Source organism: Haliotis cracherodii, unplaced genomic scaffold, assembly GCF_022045235.1.
Source record: "Haliotis cracherodii isolate W230 unplaced genomic scaffold, xgHalCrac1.p SCAF_7, whole genome shotgun sequence".
NCBI lineage: Eukaryota > Metazoa > Mollusca > Gastropoda > Lepetellida > Haliotidae > Haliotis > Haliotis cracherodii.
In genome coordinates this window covers 58906694-58927999 of record NW_027266330.1, presented here as the reverse complement: position 1 = coordinate 58927999, position 21306 = coordinate 58906694, and the positions used below count along the sequence as shown (strand labels likewise).

At 41.8% G+C, this 21306-nt stretch overlaps 2 pseudogenes; both read left to right on the top strand.

The window, feature by feature from the left end:
• The first annotated feature begins 1486 nt into the window (after positions 1-1486).
• Positions 1487-4153, top strand: LOC139449038 (uncharacterized; annotated as a pseudogene).
• Positions 4154-13757: 9604 nt separating this feature from the next.
• On the top strand, positions 13758-20478 carry LOC139447512 (protein PML-like; annotated as a pseudogene).
• Positions 20479-21306: the final 828 nt, after the last annotated feature.

Sequence of the window (21306 nt, the reverse complement as noted above, 5' to 3'; positions counted from 1 at the left end):
ACTCCTTCTTTACCTGTGTTGTACGTGTGTTTTATCTGTGTTGTATATGTTGTGTATAATGTAACTGCACCTGCCTCGGGTATGTATCAGTGTGTTCCGATTGGTTCATAGATTACCGTAGTTACCTGAAATGATTCAACCCACAATGCCTAGAAACAACAGATTGCATTGTTGGTGCAGATTGTGTTCGTTGTCCTAAACGACTGGTGCTGTAAACATGTAAGTAAACAACGTCACACCAACCTACCCTCATGTCCCGCAATGATACAGGAGGTCGCTATTCATTGTCACTCTTTTCCTGACTAACGGATAAGACGAAAGATTAGCTGAAAGAGTACGGTACGTTGTTGACAAAACTGTCGTACTTCCTTGTAGAGGGGTTGCGATAAGTCAGGTAGGTGTACCTCAGAAATAGTTCTTTACTGAGTAATACATTCACTTTATTCTGAGTCGTATTCCGTGACATATGTGTGAGGACTATTTGGCAGGTCACTTTATCCACTGGCGAATTCAGAGAGGTGCAGGGGATGCACACCCAACCCCACCCCGCTCCACTTCACCTCACCCCACACCATCCCACACCACTCAATTTCAATCCACCCCATCCCACACCACCTCATCCCACACAACCCCATTTCACTCCACCCCACATCACAACACACTACACCATTTCACCCTAACTCACCCAACCCACCCCATCCAACACAATCCCATTTCATTCCACTTCGCCCGAGCCCACCCCATACCACCCCATACTTATTTATGAGTAGTAAGCAGTACATCGGATGACGTCACTCATGACCGTGGTGTTATGTATTAATGCACTACTGCGATCATGAGAATTTAACAAAAATACATCGATTCGACGCTCAAAAGGTGCGATTTTAGGGTGTGTAAGAAACAGACTACTGCACTGCTGCCTGTCAGGTACCATTTATCTGACAACCCGTTGTCTCAAAGCTTTCGCGCGTTAGATACTTTTTTCAAATAACTCACTGTAAGACAAATGGTATCTGACAGACACTCGTATGGTAATCTCTATAGGACAAGGATTATAAATTGTTGCACTATAGTTTTATATATTTAATAGATATATGGACAAAAGAGAGATGCAAATATCAAAGGTCATGTAGGGACTACTTTCAGTGTTTATTAACAAACATGGCGTCGCCTTTGTCATTCGGGGATCGAGTCTGAATATGCCATCGGGAATCTGGAGAAATTACTTGGATAATTGCTATCATTATCAAAAGAATAGTCTATTTACTGAAAATAAGAGTCTAACTGTGACGTGGTTAAGGTATTTTCCAAGTTTTAGCTATTTTGGAGATTTTGTGAGGGAACTAGCCAAGCGGAATCAGTTTCCTTATCTGCGCTTGTAGACCTCTGCATCTTGGAACCTTTCAACAAAGTAAAACAGTAGAATTTGCCCGAAATATGTTTCGTTTCGTTGCTGTATGTACAACTGACTGCACTTCGTAACGTTATGACAGAACAGGCCGACTGTCAACAACGTCTGACTGTGATCGTGACGTCTCACAGACTAGGGTTAGAGTAGCTTCCCTTTGATAAAGGGCGGTTACTCTATCGGACGGACCAATGAATAGCGGGGAAAGGCAAGTAAAATCAATTTGTGTACCGGTAGGCAATATATGTAGTTACGCCAGTGTATAAGAAACAGGTTTCAAATATCAGGCGATTTTAGTGAATGATGACTCGTTGGAAAGCTTTCCAAATTCTAAGACTTTTAATACAAAAGCCGACACACCTATAAGGGGTCGTTAGGGAAATACAACCGTTTGAAAGTGTCCAAATTGACGTCAGAGGCTCCTGTTAGCCTGCTACCGTACGCGCATGCGCGACACCATGGTGGTTCTTTTAACATAGTTGGATAGCCAACACTTTCAATGTTTCCAAAAGATTTCAAGAGATTTGGTCACTGCAAAATGCTTCAAATGACATACACATTTACGCCCCAAACGAACGTTGCCACATTTCTCAAACACACAATGCCAAACTCACTTTCCTTCTCAGAGTCATGCACATGCTTCAAGTGGGGACACAGGTGACCGTGTCGTCGAGGGCACCGCGATTCTCGGTGCAGAGTTGTGTCACTTCGGCACGCCAGAAACCTATGATTGTGGGTTCGAATCCCAGTTCGCTCCCATTATGTTTCGAGGTTTGTCAGCACAATACCCATGCTCGTGGGTTTCACCGAAGTGGTAAACGTCTAAGACCTGCATCACTTCGGGCTTTCCTCCCACATTAAGCTGACACGCCATGATATAACTGGAATACTGTTAAAAGCGGTGTTATATCCAACTCACTCACTCACATGCTTAAAGCTGTGAATTGGGGTACATTTCCAGTATTAGCATGCCTGGCATGTGGTTGTCAAGGCCGCTATAAATTATTAGTTACAGTTTGGTTGATTTTTGCGGGAAGCATTTTATTGTTTACATTCTCCTCCTTTTTTTCTAAAATAACTATTGGAGGCATCTATGTACAATTACTGTGGAAGGATGCGTTTCACATGCTTCATGCGTGTTCAGTAGGGCAACAAAATAATTAATTTTATTATTAATCAATAAAATGCATTATTTGGGTAATCTTACATTATTCCAATTCAAGGGGCATTCTCCCCATGCATTTGTGTTCCACAGTCAAAGGGAAGCTAACTCTTCCTAGTTTAATAGTGCAAGGGAAGCTACTCTTCCAGGTTTAATATTGCAAGGCACCTTATCAGTGTATTATTCAGGGATTGTTCTTCACATGCTCTAAACAAAGGGAAGTAACCCATGTTGCAGCTGAATTTAGTTGCTACATCCTCTTTTCATCCACACAACCACACAGGTAACACGTTTTTTAAATGGCGGAAACACTTACGTTAGAAGAAACATTTCTAATTCTCATTTTTGTGGCGTTAGTTATTATTGTGGTGAACGTTATAGCTTTACCTATCCTCATGGAAAAGTATTTCAAACAATGGACACTTTTGTGTTGGGGATGGAATCAAGGTTTTCAGTAACAACTGCAGCTATGAGAGTGCGTTTCATGGAGACAGGGAAAATGTCGGCAGCAGCGTGGCGGCAGCAGCGTAGCCGAAGCAGAGGTCAACGTTGTCCCAGAGTCTATCGACGATAACGCCTGTTACCACAACTCCTTCGGAAGGTGAGTTGGTGCAAATTGGTTTTTATCCCAATAGGCCTAATACATATAACCCTTTAGTTAACTCACAAATGTATCCTCCCGGAATTTGAAAATCATGTCCCTCAATCCCAGTATCATAACAATGCTCCTAGCATGGTTAGTAACCCAATTGCCCCTCATAATTCACAAGTCATTCCCATGTTTCAAAATGTTGACATGTAAAATATGCCACCACCTACAACAACAGAAAGTGTGTATGATCACCTGGGTTGTAATGTTCCTGTCAGCATTAAAAAACAACAACAACAAAAACTATGGAATGGTGAGTACATCAATTTTCGCACTTTTGCTTAAACCAGACAGGGATGTGATGGATTATTTACAACTTCGGCAGTATTCATAAGTACAGATGGACAGCTGGAGTTGAGGCCCAAGTCTCAAGGCAAGAGAATCAGAACATTTTTGATTGGACAACAGCTTACACAACTTACATGAGTATTTATGTCCAGTGCAGGATGGACATGGTACAAGGTTCACTCAAACACATGAATACTGTCCGTTTAGCAGCGTCTAGTCATACTGGTTTGGGATGGAGAGCCTATGATGAACAATATCGTCTTCGCCAGGCTCGTGACCAGTCTCTACCATGGGGAAACTTGAATGTGGAATTGTGGATGTTGTTTGTACAGACACTTACCATCAACAGTTCAGTTCTGGGTTTTTCTGGTATACAAAACCGACACGTCAGCACATTTCAGGGCAAATTACGAGTCGACCGGCAATCAACACGTGTAACAACTTCAATCATGGCAAGTGTTTTAGACAAAAGTGCAAGTGTCAACACAGCTGTTCCGCATGTGGAAGCGATGCCCATCCAGCCTGCAGATGTACATCAGCCAGCACTCCTTCCAGAGTTATACAGGCTCGGTCGAACATCAGTCAAGACACAGTTGATGGAACGAATGGACAAGCATTTTCCGGATCAGGCTCATTTTCTCGTTAATGGTTTCAAATATGGCTTCAAGCTAGGGTATGATGGTACAGTGGTCGGTTCTGACAAGAAATGGCAAGAAATCTCAAATTTGTTAAAAATAATCATCTTATGTCACATTTAAAAATCCCAAAAGAGTTGGACTTGGGTATAATAGACTAAGCTCCTATACCATATGTTAAGGTTTCATGCTTGATTGGTCCCTAAGAGCGCTCCAGGAGATTATAGATTAATACACCACCTATCTTTCCAGAAGGTCAGAGCGTAAAGGATTTTTTGGATGAATCAACATGAGTGCATGTGCCGGAGATTAGCTATCTCATTCGTTAGATGCTATAGATCATATTTTGACACGTTTAAAGGTTAGATTAAAGGAGATGCAGTCGTTACTTGGTTTACTTAATTTCCTGTGCAACGCAGTTCCATTAGACAGATGTTTCCTCCGACGAATGATTAATGCAACATGTGGTAGGAAGCCTCACAACCACATACGATTGACAAAGGACATGAAGAGTGACCTAAGAGTTTGGCAGAGATTTTGAAGGAGTTCAATGTAGTTTCCATAATGAGATTAAAGTTTTCAAATGCTGATCTGGAGTTTTTATACTGACAGTGCTGGTGGACAAGGCAAAGGTTTTGGTATTCATTTTGCCAGTCCATGGACCTGTGGAGCTTGGCCGAATCATTGGCTACAGCAGGGCTTTATGACTAATATTACCTTCCTTGAGTATTTTCCCATCATAGTTGCAACTGTGATATGGGGTTCCGAGTTACTCGAAAAAAGGGTCACATTCCATCTGACAACCAGCCAGTAGTCGAGATTACTAACAAGATGACCTCGAGTTCAGATCTAGTCACGTTTTTGGTTAGGCACCTTGTCTTGTGTTGTTTGGGGTTGAATATCACAATTAGGGGCGAGTACAATGAGGGGGAAAAGAATATTCTTGCTGATGCACTTTCACGCTTTCAGTTAGAGAAATTCTAACAGTTTGGAAGATTGTGGAAAGGGAAACAAACAGGGAAGTAACCCATGTTGTAGCTGAATTTAGTTACGACATCCTCTTTTCATCCACACAACCACACCGGTAACACGTTTTTTCCCTCCCATCCCGCCCATTACTTCTCATTTCAAACGTATATATCTGTATAGCATTTCCTCAGTTGATAGTTAATCTAATTGCAAGTATTTGTATGTATCAGGAACTGTATATACTGTGGCTTGTTTTCCTTTACATTGTAGTTGTGGCAAGTTTTAGGACAATTCAGTATATGCGAGGCAAGAGGTGTCCTGGCATAAACATGCGTCGAACAAGTCACAGGGGTTTGTATGTGCACAAGAGGTGCAGACCCTGGACTAGCACATTCTACACATTACATTGCACGACAATTGGTGTGTATAATCGCGTAACACTTTTGGGCTGGGAGTAGTGATTTTGGTGTTTTGGGGGTCTTTGAGGCATACCCTCTAGGCCCTATTGTATAATGGTGGTTGTAGAGCCTACAGCAGACCCCCTATGCGCTTTTCCCTGGGGGTCCCATCATTTGGCTCTGTATGGTTTGTACCCTCGGAGTCGCGTTTGCTGTTCTGTCCGGGCACCTTCGGGTTGACAGTCAGCTATGTTTAGCGTTTCCCAGCCCAGGAGTGTTCTCCAGTCCTTGTACTTTTCTGTATATAAACCTGTGGCCTTACATCCAACTCAAGTATTTGTGTTTTTTCTTGCAATGGTGCAGCGTCTACTTCTGATAAAGCATTATCCTAAAATAATGTATGGCATGATGTTTTGTCGTCGATGAAACTCTATTACTTAACTTTATGTGGCCTTAAGTAGCGATCATGGTGTGGTGTAAAATATCGGACAAACTCATTTTAGACAAATGCTACTAATTTGTTTGCGAGAATTTGGCTTCAATGAAAATGCTAGCCGTGTATAATATTATTCACTGAGAAACTCACTGTGCTGTGCTTATGTCTATAACAGACGGTGTAGCCGCGAAAAGCTGCAATACTGCTGATGCGGCTTTAAGCAATAGTTTTGGACCCGTGAAGATCCGGGGTAGAATAGGTCTTCAGGAACCAATGCTCATGATGTCAATCGCCGAATTGTCTGGTCCATACTCGATTATTTACAGACCGCCGTTATATAGCTGGAATATTGCTGGGTGCGGCGTTAAACAACAATCAAACAATATGATTTGGAATGTGAAGATGTCTGTATTCACAAACGACCGTGATTTTTTTAAAAAAAGGTATCAGCGGCAAGTAATCAATAAAATACTAAACTCGCTCCCATGTGAGACCAATTTTATGAAACTCGTGAATGGGTCACATATGACAACTATTCACTCGTTTAAAATAGTTGGTATTACAGGGGAGCTCGTTTAGTATTCTATATTTATGTCATTATGTCATTTATTTCCAAACCTTAATATGTGGAATGTCATGTGAGAAACATTTGTAAACTTTGCACATTTTCCCAATGTTAATACATACACAGTAATCACGAATCAAAGAAATGGACTCTATCATTTTTATTGTGGACGTAGATATTTATATCAGTTCTAACGAGCTTGACATTTTCCCCCGCGTCATCGCCCGGAAGTGACCTGTGTGTCAACAGTGAAGGAAGTTACCTCTCTCTCTCTCTCTCTCTCTCTCTCTCTCTCTCTCTCTCTCTCTCTCTCTCTCTCTATCTCTCTCTCTCTCTCTCTCTCTCTCTCTCTCTCTCTCTCTCTCAAAACCTACATGTATATGTCAAGATACTACCAGAATGCTGAAGGCTGTATCTGTCCCTATATTCTACAAGGTATGGACATGATATTAGTGTTAGCTGACTGACACACATACCTCCTTTCGTTTGACAACGACGTCGGGCTTCACTCATACAATTCATAAAACACCTTAACTGTCAAAAGTGTATAGAAATTATCGTGTCGGCGTGTATAATAGAGGTAGAGTTTGTGCAGACATGTACTTGCTCACACCACACCAACAAGTTTGTTTGTTTCGGATTTTTAGTCTTGTTGTTTAACTCCACTTCACCCCACCCCACTCCATCCCACCCTACCCCATTCCACCCAATCTCACATCACCCCATTTCACTACACTTCACCCCAACCCACCCCACACCATTCCACACCAACAATTTCACTCCTCCTTCCCCACCCCAGACCAAACCATTTCACTCCAGCCCACCCAAAGCAATTTCACTCCATACACCCCCACACCACCTCATTTCACTCCTCCTACCACACCCCATTTCACTCTCCCTACCCCACACCACACCACACCATTTCACTCCACCCCACCCCCTCCAACACCACACCACACCACACCACACCGCAACCACACCACAACACACCACAACACACCACAACAACACACACCACACCACATCATTTCACTCCACTACACACCAATCCACCCCACCCTACACCATACCACTACACCATACACCACCCCATCCCACACCACACCACACCACACCACATCACACCACACCACACCATTTCACTCCACCCCAACCCACACCACCCCCACACCACACCATTTCACTCCACCCGTGCCCACTCCACCCCACACCACAAAACACCATTTCACTCCACCCCCACACCACACCACCCAGCACGACACCACACCACCCCACCCCATTTCACTCCTGCCCACCCCAAACCACACCACACCACACCACAGCACCCCATTTCACTCCACACATTTCAAACCACACCATTTCACTACACACCACACCAAACCACACCACACCATTTCACCACACCCGACCCCACACCACACCATTTTACTCCACCCCACCCCATCCCACACCACACCACACCACACCACTTCACTCCACCCCACCCGACCCCATTTAACTCCACCCCACCCCGACACCACACCATTTCACTCCACCCCATCCAACCCAGTTTTACTCCACCCTACCCCACCCAACACCACACCATTTCATTCAACCCCACCCCACACCACACCACACCACACTTCACTTCACCCCACCCGACCCGAAACCACACCATTTCACCCTACCTCCACCCCATCCCACAACACCCCACCCCACCCCAACCAATCTCACTAAACTAGACCTACTTTTCATTTTCGGACAGGTAAACATGAATTACATGCAATTTCAATTGACAAGCACATTATAATATCAGCTCCAATTATAGTCGACAGGAAAAACAGCTACACGTGTAGTGGCTCAATAAACAGACGAAACAAATACAGGTGTACTTGACTGTTAGGTCGCAATTTTACCGTCAATTAGTAAGAATAGTAAATACATGTGTAGTTGACCTGTGGACGGTGGATAAGGGGTCCGAGACTCAACCCGAGAGGTCAGTACGTCTATCATTTGCTTCAATTTGTGATTTGGGTACTATGAAACCCGTGCTCTTTTTCTCAGCAGATGGGTGGAATTTGGAATTTATTCAAAGTTTTATTTCTGCATAAACGGTAAGAAAAAAAACTGCGCTGTTGTATCGGTTTTGGTCGATTGACATTGCATTCACAACACTTGTCAGGTCCCTTTGAGTTTGAGCAAAACGGCAATAAAACAGTATATTGCATAATATTGCATCCAGCATATTCTTTGATCTTATCTAGTTTGCATTTTTATCATCGCCTTGATAATCCACAGATATAGCGGAAACCTTTATGTGTAGGGTCACCTTATTAATGAGTAGTAAGCAGTACATCGGATGACGTCACTCATGACCGTGGTGTTATGTATTAATGCACTACTCCGATCATGAGAATTAGACAAAATGTATGATTCGATGCTCAAAAGGTTTAGGGTGTGTAAGAAACAGACTACTGCACTCGTGGCTGTCAGATACCATTTATCTGATAACCCGTTGTCTCAAAGCATATCTAACTCGCTTTCCCGCGTTAGATACGTTTTGAAATAACTCGTTGTAAGACAAATAGTATCCGACAGACACTCGTATGGTAATCTCTATAGGACAAGGATTATAAATTGTTGCACATACAGTATTATAATAATAACAGATATATGTACACAAGAGAGATGCAAATATCAAAGGTCATGCCGGGACTACTTTCAGGGTTTATAAACAAACATGACGTCGCCCTTGTCATTTGGCGATCAAGTCATAATTTACCATCGGGAATCTGGAGAAATTACTTGGATAATTGCTATCATTATCAAAAGAATAGTATAATATACCGAGAATCAGGGTCTAACTGTGACGTGGTTTAGGCATTTTACAAGTTTTGACTACTTTGGAGATATAAATTGCAAACACTGCATTAGCTAATTGTGATCAGTTTCTACATATGTGCTTGTAAAGCTCTGCGTCTTGGAACCTTTTTCTTAAATTAAAACAGTTGGATTTGGCCGAAAAATTGTCAAATTGTAACCTTGTTTCGTTTAGTTGCTGTATGTACAACTGACTGCACTTCGTAACGTTATGGCAGCACAGGCTTCCCAGCTGCAGGTTTCCAAAGAGATTTGGTCACTACAAAGTGCTTCAAAAGATTTAGGCCAAAAACGAACGTTCCCACGTTTCTCAAACACAAAATGCCAAACTCACTCACTTATTCATAGTCATGCAGATGCCTCAAGTTTGGTACATTTCCAGTATAAGCATGCCTGGCATTTTGATGTCAGGGCCGCAAGACATTATTGGTTACAATTTGATTGATTTATGCAGGAAGCATTTTATTGTTTACATTCTATTTTTTTCTGAAATAACTATTTAAGGCATCTGTGTACAATTACGGTCGAAGGGTGCGATTAACTTGCATTATGCGTTTTCACTAGGGCTTATAGCCGCTACGTGTGTGGAGTATTTCATCAAGTAAATAAAGTAGGAACACACAAACATGTATTTCTAATTCTATGAACTTGAAGGCAATAAAATAATGTAAGCCGGAATGTTTTGTCGTAAGGTGGGAGTGGATCAAAATCTATTACCTAATTTTATAATGGCCCAAAGTAGCGATTATGGTGTGGTGTAAAACATCGGACAAGCTCATTTTAGCCAAATGCTACTAATTGGTTGGAGAGAATTTGGATTCAATGAATATGGTAGCCGTGCACAATATTATTCATTGAGAAACTCACTTGGCTGTGCTTGTGTCTATAACAGACGTTGTAGCCGTGAATAGCTACAATACTGCTGATGCGGCTTTAAGCAATAGTTTTGGACCCGTGAAGATCCGGGGTAGAATCGGTCTTCAGCAACCCATGCTTGCCGTAAGAGAAGCGACTAATAGGATCGGACGGTCAGGCTCGCTGTCTTGGTTGATGCATGTCACATATCCCTATTGCGTGGATCGATGCTCATGATGTCAGTCGGCGAGTTGTCTGGTCCAGACACGATTATTTACAGACCGCCGTCATATAGCTGGAATATTGCTGGGTGCAACGTTAAACAACAAACAAATAATATAATTTGGAATCACAACCGTGATTTTTTATATATAAAAAAAGAAGAAGATATAAGCGGCAAGTAAAAAATAAAATACCAAACTCGCTCCCGGGTAAGACCAATTTTAGGAAACTCATGAATAGGTCAGATATGATTAACTATTAACTAAACTATTAACTCGTTTAAAAGAATTAGTATTACACGTTAAGTATTCTCTATTTATTTCACAATGTAGAAACCTTCCAAACTTACAAACAAGTTCAAGAAATGGCCACTTCCATTATTATTGTGAACTTAAATATTTATATCAGTTCTAACACGCTTGAAGTTTTCCCCGCCCGGAAGTGACCTGCGTGTCAACAGTGAAGGACGTCGACAGTCCAGGTGGGTGTGTTGTCTCTCGTCTCTCTCACTCTCTCTGTCCCTCTACACACAGAAAACTGTTTGATATTCAGGTCAAACCGTACATGTATATGTCAAGATACTACCAGGATGCTGAAGGTTGTACTTGTACCTTTATTCTATAAGTTATAGACATGATATTAGTGTTAGCTGACTGACACACGTACCTAATTTCGTTTTACAACGAGGTCGGGCTTCATTCATACAAGCCATTAAAAGCCTTTACTGTCAGTAGTGTATAGTACTTGCAGACATGTACTTGCTCACGCCACACCGACAAGTTTGTTTGTTTGTTTTTGTGGTTACTGTTTTGCGTGTTGCTTAACGCCTCACTCGGCAGTATTCCAGCTATATGACGGCGGTCTGTAAATAATCGAGTCCGGGGTCTTTTTGTCACATTGTTATTGCGTTTCTTTGTTGGTTTGTTGTTTAACGGGGCGGTCGGGTAGCCTAGTGGTTAAAGCGTTCGCTTGTCACGCCGAAGACCCGGGTTCGATTCCCGACATGGGTACAATGTGTGAAGCCCATTTCTGGTGTCCCCCGCCGTGATATTGCTGGAATATTGCTAAAAGCGGCGTAAAACCATATTCACTCACTCACTCACTTGTTGTTTAACGTCGCACTCTCGTTATGGTGTGGTCTGTAAATAATCAAGTCTGGACCAGACAATCCAGTGATTGACACCATGTGCATCGATCCACGCAATTGGGATACGATGACATGCATCAATCAAGTAATAGAGCCTGACCACCCTATCCGTTAGTCGCCTCTAACTTCAATTATAGTCGCACACTTATACAACGACGTGTGTTTGTGTGCTGAAAGAACAGTTATAGTGAACTGGTAGGGTGGGGTTACTGCCTGTGTGCTATTAAGATGATTGGACTTATATAACGACGTGTGTGTGTGTGTGTGTGTGTGTGTGTGTGTGTGTGTGTGTTGGGGAGGGGGGAAGGGGGTGGATGGGGGTGGGTGGGTGGGGGTGGGGGTGTGGCTGCTGGTACTGGTCCGAACAAATGCCGATTTTGTAGTCCTAGCCAACTGAGAGATGCAGTTTAACATGAATACCCCACTAGGAAACAGTATACTGACTCCAAGCCGACTAATTGATTTGGTCCCTTAATGCCGAGTGTCAGGCAGGGTACCATCTCTGAACGTATGACAAGGCCGGGAATAGAACCCCGATCTTCCGCCCCCAGGGCGCACGCTCGACCACCAGACCTAGGAGACGGTCCTAATATTAGGTTCTACATAGTGGAATAAAGTGTATAAAATCCTGCGATGATGATAATAAAATATGGCTTTATTATAGTGATCACAAATGCATGCTGAAAGAATTAGTTCTGCTTTATCAGTAGTACATGTTTCTGGGCTTGTGCGCATTAATGGGTTCCTTAAGGTGAATAGGTGAATAGGTGCTCATTGAGCAGTAGATCAAGAATACTAATATGCAACATATGCTGCGTAAAATAGTGCGATGTTTCATGTATTTGGATTTCGGTTGTTTGATTTTGTGGATATTTGTAGTGTAATTCTAATGTAGTTGTTAAATCACCGAGTAACCATTTGACAACACCTGGATTATTGGTTGTACGTTGTATCTGAATGTACATTAATGGGGAATGTTTCTGGATCTGTGCGCACCATGTGGGCTTGTGTGCAGTAATGGGTTCCTTAAGGTGAACAGGTGCTTATTTCATAACACCTGTTAGTATACACACATTGTTCTATGGACGCATGATCATTATGTTGGTTTAATGCTACACTCGACACAGATCAAATTGGTTGTGTTCTACATTAAAACAATTGTCCTATGTGTCGTTGTCATCTTGTATATTGTGTAGATGAGTGGACTTCACACAGTGTATCCATGTTGGAAATCGAACCCGAGTCATGAACCCAACGTCATTAGCGAACGCTTTAACCACAAGACCACCTCACCATCCAAGTGTTTTTTTGATTATTTGTATTGACCCGCCCCCACCAGTATGTGACCCTTATTTTCTAATCACTGTTAAGGAGGACCTTTCTAAACTCAAATGTTCGCACTGTTTACCCACTCATGTTCATCATTCGCTCAATTCAAATTAACTAAAGCATTTATCAATCAGGTTCTTATTTGTTTTATATTTGTAAGCTAATAAAAAATAAAATCCCTTCCTGTTCGTTTTGAAAAACGATATATATTTAACTGGTCTTAATTATGTGTGAGTGAAATAGTTTGGTTTAACGCCGCTTTTAACAGTATTCAAGTTATAGCGCGGCGTGTCAGCTTAATGTGAGAGGAAAGCCCGAAGTGATGGAGGTCTTAGACGTTTACCACTACAGAGAAACCCACGAGCATGGGTATGGTGCTGACAAACCTTGAAACATAATCGGGGCGAACAGGAATTCGAACCCACAATCATAGGTTTCTGGCGTGCCCAAGGGACGCAACTTTGCACAACGAATCGCGGCCACCCGTGCCCCTAATTATGTGTGACATCGGATTGATATGAACATATGATTTGGGTTGATTGTGATAGGAGAAATGTAATTAAAAAGTACATGTTTTTAGGCAACAGTTTGTGTTTTCATCAATAATAAAAGTGTCTATAGATGACTGAGAAACGAGTCTACTAGAGTGAGGAAGAATAGCTCAACAGAAACAAAATGTTTGTCTTCCGGATCAACGCAGCAAGTGGCCAAATGATTACAAGATTGTTCCTTGTATGGCATAGATGGTCTCAGAAAAACATGTAATTAGACAATTCGATAAAAATACTACATATTCAGAGACACTCAATTGGATGCTTCACTATACAAACGTCGCATGGTTATGCATCTTACACACATACAATTGACATATGTATCTCAGTATTGCTTTGTGTCTTTCAGAATGGACACCTTCAAGAAGTGTTCCGTCTGTCATAAGGAGTTTACACTGAAAGGTCCAGTCCCCTACTTACTGCCCTGTCTACACGCAGTGTGTGAGAAGTGTGTGACATCTGCGGCTGGCGGTGTGATATCATGCTCTACATGTCAGAGGGAGGTCAACCTCACAGACACAAGTCTCCAGAAGGATACAGTTAGACAGAAGGAAATATTCCACCTGACAGTCAAACATCGCCCCACAGAGCTCCTCTGTACACATGAAGATGACGGGAACCAGGCTGCGTGTTGGTGTCAGGAGTGTGAAGAGTTCCTCTGTGAATACTGCCAGAACATGCACAGCAGCTTCAAACTTTCAAGAAATCATGCTGTGCACAATTTTGGGGATATAACCCCGCAAAACCTTGAAATTGAAACAAATTGCAGTATTCACGAACGGTATCCACTTGATTTGTTTGACAAAAGCTGCGACATGTGTATCTGCTCCCAATGTCGGAGAGGAGAGCACGCGGATCACGAGGTTGGTTACCTGGATGAAGCTGCTGAAGAAGTTACACAGCGGATTGAACAACACGGGAAAGATCTGTCGGCGTTACTGTCTCGTCAGCAAACACACCTTCGGAGTATCAGACAAGATACACAGTTGACGACCAGGACACAGGACACATTGAGGAAGACAATAGAACATACCTTCCGGTCTTTAAGATCACAACTTGACCAGAGGGAGAAGGAACTCCTGATTGATCTTGAAAGTCAGACGAGGGAAACCAAGGCAACTCTACATGCTCTTGAAACCTCATGTGAAGAGCATCATGCAAGATGCACCGACATTTCAGGTTACATCCAAAAATGTCTTCTCTATGCTTCAAAATCAGTCCTCCTGCAGCTGGAGACCACTGTTGAGGGGATGACTCGGACCTGCCTAGAAACTGCTTCACCTGAAACACATGATGTACCTGAAGCTGTCTTCAACACCAATGGCTTGTCCAAACTGAAATCAGATATGTCTGGATTTGGTAACATCACTACCTTGAAAGAAGATTCAGAAGGGGGAATACCTGAGGGTATGCATCTTAAAACAGTTATTGTGCTTTATTGATGATATGTGCCCAAATTCTGCTTAACTTGATTCATGTGTTTCGTGGTGCTATTTACTTAAAGCATTGTTCTGTCGTTCGGTATTCACAATTTGCTTCTACAATTTCAGATAAGCAAACACAAACTGATGATGACTATTTGTCGGACCTGGAACAGAAACACGAAATGGTAAGTTTGATTAGAAAGGGACACACGTAGGCATAGGCCCTCAGTCATTTGTTTTATATTTCATCCATATTGCCTGAATATCTAAGAAGTCAAACAACATGAAATTGGTTTGTAATCATTTTGTCACACTCACTGAGAAGAGAATGGTGAGATTATATAGTTGTTGTCAGACAGAGAAGGGATTGGTTTATATACTTCTTAAATGTGCAACCCGTAGAGACATCTACCCCCTATTACCCTATTGCTTGTCTTGTCCAGACTTGATATGGCTGAAGTTCCTGTCACAAGTTGAAGGAGTTTACAATGCCAACACAACTATTTACATGTATCCTTACTATAAATCGTATTTGGGTTATATCTATTTCATGAGCAGCTATTCCCTTTTCTTATTTGAAGATGCTAGCTGAGAAAGACAAATCCTGCCAGGTCGCCTCAGAAACCATTGATCATCTACAAACCCTGATTGGTATGTATCCTGGTGCTCATCTTGTTTTCACTTCCTGTCTGTGGTCTGTTCCTGGTTGTGGTCCTGTTTTCACTTCCTGTCTGTGGTCTGTTCCTGGTACTGATCGTATTTTCACTTTCTCTCTGTGATCTGATCCTGGAACTGGTATTTTTTTCACTTCCTGTCTGTGGTCTGTTCCTGGTGATGGTCCTGTTTTCACTTCCTGTCTGTGTTTCGTTACTTGTGATGGTCTTGTTTGACTTCCTGTCTGTGGAACATTATTACGTCACACTAGATATGTACACTTTAGACAGTGCTTTACAATTCTATTTTTCTCTGCAAATAAAAAGACACAGCAGTATGTGACCCATCTTCCAGAGGCAAGGGAGTTAACTAACTGTAAAGAGTGGAAACTGGACTAATAAAGTACCTTTACTCCCTTGCCTCGGAAAGATTTATGTGACCTGGTATGTGACCCAGTACTCTTAAGTCTACACTCAAGGACGATATACTGTTGTTTGTCTTGCAGGTATCCTAACTGAAGGCTGTGTTCATCTGATCTGTGTAGCAGACAGACGCATGGTCCTGCATTGTGAGTACCTACATCAGTCCATTAAGTGGATACATACTTTTATTTACAATCTGTCTTTGCAAATTCTCTTTTGCGACCGCTTAGCATCATATCGCTTCTTCAATATTCATAGCCTGTGCATGTAGTGAAAACACAGTAAAAATGTGTTATTCGTTAGCATATACTGATTTTATTTGGCTATTTCTTGTTTGCTTTAAATATAGCTTCATTTTTTGTAACACCGTGATTTGCATTGTCGTATAATAGTTGGTGTACATCACTAGGTATGTCATAAAAACTATTTCTTAGGTTGTTAAACATAATTTTTATGCTGATGACGAAACAATGTACATTCCATGAGATAATCATATGCATTTTCGCGTGCATTTGAACATGTACAGTTCGTGTGATCTTTTATACCAATTCTATATAAACAATAAGTACCATCTTTTAACGTCTTTTGGTATGACGCAGCCGGGAACCGAACCCCAGACCTTCCGCTCACCGGGCGGACGCTCTACCACTAGACCACTGAGGCGGTCTCAACAGGCGGGACATAAAAGGGGCGTAATTCGTAATAGTCACTGGTGGCGCTACGATCGAGCCCAGAAATTCAAGCCTGGTTCAGCAAATGCGGAAAATGGACTTTTTCAATCAGTTAACTGTCTTGCCTCGGTAAGATGCCTTTGGTAGGGATTGTTTAAATCAATTTCTCAATCATTATGCTCAATATAATCGATATAATAAATGATGCCGACACCGTTGACACTACAAAGTGCGTTCGAACAATTGACTGGACATGGTATAGCGTGTTGATGTTCTCATTGACAAAATAGAAATAGAACTAAACCTTTTCCACGTAATAACATGAGCACATTAGATCCCAGTTTCACAAAACCAATTGTTAGTCGTGGAGTTAACTTCGATTTTCAAAAAAAACTTTCAGCAATGCTTTGAAGGAAATGTACAAATGGTCGTTTCTAAACTCAGAGCAGTCAGGTGGAATGGAGAGATGTCGCCATGAGTCGCCGGCAGCTTATATATTTAGCACGTGTAGCAAGAAGTTTATTATCATAACAAAGAGTTAGATGACATTTTGAAGTGTATTTACAGTTACTTAGTTCGTTTGGTCCAACAATTTTTACTCATTTACGCAACAGAAGAACAATATTACATACCTGTACAAATATAACATAACATTTTAGTTATTAATTTTAACTGGTTGTATTGGAGCCTCTCTGTTCAAAATAAATCTAAAATAAATACAATTTTAAATACAGCAAGCAAAATCCTAGGTACGCAATATTTCAACACATCGGCGAAATTTATGAGCAGCAAATTGTCAAAGCGGCACCTAAGATACTAAATGTATGCAGTGATATACTTCATTCCGAATATCAGTTTCTACCTACTGGCCGTCGACGGCACTGGCCGATGGTGAAATCAAGCAGCGCCCGGAAATCATTCATACCAGCCAGTATTAATCTTTTAAATGATTATATGTTTAATACTTTTGAACAGTTCGCTGTACATAAATCTTATCCTGCCGTTATCCCTTTTAAAGTTTACTATTGCTGTGATTTAAATACAAATACTTTAAAATAACATTGTTTGTCGTCAAATTGATAGTGTTTAATTTTGTACATGTTTTTTACTCGTGGTTATATTTGTGTCTTGTTTTCTTATGTACATATATCTATATCATATATATTCTTGTTTTTAATATTTAGTGCTAATCAACTGTGCAAAACGAATTTCCCTTGGCATGATAAGGCCTTATCTTATCTGATAATATTCTGGAAAACTTAAGTTGTTTCTGATTTGTTGACAAATACAAGCAGAGTTGGGCATTGTCTCGTCATATGAGGGTTCGAATACAAAATAAGGGTCAATGTTTTCAAAAGAGATAAAGCTGGTATGAGGAAGATATGTATTTTAAAAAGAAATCTATGTATCATATATTTTCATAGAAGACCCGGGGGTCTCACCAGCAAATACAAACCTTGCTAGTTTTTCCTGAAAATTGACGATAGGATGATGTCACGGAGTGTATTATCCCACGCCACGAAGAGGGGTGGGGGATATTGGAACGGAGGCCGCCCGTCCGCCCGCTTCTCAAGTGGGATACAGTTTCTCAAAAACTATTGAAGTCAAAGAAAAGCAATTTACACACTGATTTTACTGGTCATGACCTCAGATGGGTTCAAAAATGGGTGTCGTAATGTCATTTCTTAATAGTTAAGGCCCTTGCTCTATGCTTTTCAACTTAGTGAATACTGGAGTCAGCTTATTTGTTGCTTAATGCCGGTCTGTAAATAATCGAATCTGGACCAGACAATCCAGTGATTGACATCATGAGCATCGATCAACACAATTCATAAACGATGACATGCATCAATCAAGCCAGCGAGCCTGAACCCCTGATCCCGTTAGTCGGGTCCAAAGATATACTTATCAAGACCGAGTTATTTTTTCTAGAGATGGGACCTTTTGTGTGTATTAATTTCACATGTAATTAAATTTTCTGATGACTTAAAGCGGCCTTAGTGACTGTCTCTTCTTAAGGCTTCATGTGACTTTTTTATACTTAATAATATTTACTACTGTATGAACAAACAAAATTCTATTGTGCCCCATTGAGGGGGGGGGGGGGGGGGGGAGAGGGGGGAGGAGGGGGGACCTATGATTGTGGGTTCGAATCCTGGTTCGCCACGATTATGCTTCTAGGTTTGTCAGCACCATAGCTCGTGGGTTTCCCCGAAGTGGTAAACGTCTGAGATCTGCATCACTTCGGGCTTTTCTCCCACATTAAGCTGACACGCCGTGATTTTGTGTTATGGTTTGTGTCCTGTACTGATAATTCTGCCTGCCTACTATCTCCCAACGTCAGCCCACCGAGACACGTGGGTACACAAGCCCCGACAGTGCGACACCAGGTCACGTGACACTGTGATCTTATCATTGTTTGACATGCAATTTACATATCCCTCATTATACCTTGTTGACTCGTATACGCATGTGATTGCGATTATTCGCCCTCTGAATATCCCTGTGTTTTAGTTATTCAAAATCTCAACTGCACTTTTTTCAGATTTATATGAAGTCTGATCACTGAATGTTAATGTTTTGTGTCTACCGTGCTGATACATATAATAACTTACGAACCATTCACTAGATCTCGGGGTAGAATAGGTCTTCAGCAAACCATGCTTGTTGTAGAAAGCGACTATGCTTGTCGAAAGAGGCAACTTACAGGATCGGTGGTCAGGCTCGCTGACTTGATTGATGCATGTCATCGAATCGCAATTGTGTTGATTGATGCTCATGATGTCAATCAGTGGATTGTCCGGCCCTGAATCAATTTATTTACAGACCACCGTCATATAGCTGTAATATTGCGGAGTGAGGCGTTAAACAACAAACAAACAAACATATACCAGACCCATTAAGAACTAAATTTACATTCGGGTCAAAGTATTGTCAGTTAGTCCCATGTAAACACAAATCATAGATCCAAATGTAATACACAAAGGGTTATATTTTCGTAAACTGCAATGGGATTATATAACGCTATTTATATATCAGGACAGCGTACTAAGCTGTCAATTCCAAGCATGTTAATATCATTATAGACCGAAACTGTCACTATATTTGTCTCATGTTTATTCGCATGTAAACTACATTCATATTTTGTAGGTTTACGCCTGAAGTATGACAAAGACAGAGCCAATCTCGACAAGGTCAACATCAACACAGAAGGACACCTGATCAACAGGAAGTCGGACACCAGACCTGCAGTGAAGGGGAGACTGAAGGAGTACAGTGGCACATGTAGCACTGCCCCCCTCCCCCGGGCTGGCTGTCCCCAGTACTGGGAGATGAAATCTAGGGTCTGCCTGGATAAAACACTCATAGGGAACTTGCTCATCCTTGAGGTTGGTGTGTGCAAGGAGGAGCAGAGGGACGTGTGGCTTTGCCTAGGTGGAAGTGCCAGCTCCTACAGCATGACCGTCTCCCACTGTGCTAAACACGGTGGGATATGCAGGACGACATTGAAGGAGGGGGGGGTATGTGCTATGTCTGCCTGACACTCTCCCCAACACAGCAGGGACATCACACACACTACATTACGGTGTCGTCTATGATGACGCCAAGAAGAAGATTGTCTTCATTGACGTGAAGGAGAATAAAGTGATGTCGACGTTAGACAATGTAGACTCGAGTCAGCCACTGTGGCCGATGTTCGGGGTGTATAACCCACATCACCTCACTGTCAGCATGACACTTGTAGTGGGCAGCGACACCAACATGACAGAGGAGAAGAAAGCAATGATTGTCAAGGCACTGTCGTGATGGTGATTATGAACACAATATGAATGTCAAGGGGTTGTTTTTTAAGGATAGTTATCAAACTGAATTAAATAAACTCAGTAAATATCATCACGGTAAGGGGAAATATCTCCTGCTGGCTTCGTTACCATATCGCTGTCCTCAACTACTCAGCTGAACTCACCCAGGCGACAAACGGGATCTCGCTGACTTGGTTGATGCATGTCATCGATCCCAATTGCGTAGATCGATGCACTTGATGTCAATCACTGGATTGTCTGGTCCAGACTCGATTATTGACAGACCGCCGTCATATAGCTGGAATATTGATCAGTGCGGCGTTAAACAACAAACAAACAAACAAACAAACCGTGTTACAGGACTCGCCCTTTGGCTTCAGCCCCATCACCTTGGTTACAAAAATTGTTTGTTGGTTTTGTTAACCTCTGTATATGTATATGTGATGCCTAGCTATATCAAGATTTGATCACTTGCTTAATGAAGCCACTTCGGCAATGAAACGTCTCACTTAAAGAATAAAAAGAAGTTGAAATCCATTATTCAACTCTGCCCTCTTGTGCATTGTAGACGTGTGCATGACATTATCACGGACGAGCATTAACAAAAAGATCACCGCAAATCGTGTAAGTTAATATTTAGAGACACGTGGGCAATATTTGTTTGTTTGTTTATTGTTTAATGCAGCACTCATTGTCCATCAATCACGGACATTGATAGAGAGAGAGACCACCTGTGAAGATCCACGGTAGAATAGGTCTTCAGCAACTCACGTTTGCAGTAAAAGTAGACTTTACTTGTCGTAAGAGGCAACTATCGGAATCAGGTGGTCAGCCTCCCTGACTTGGCTGATGCATGTCA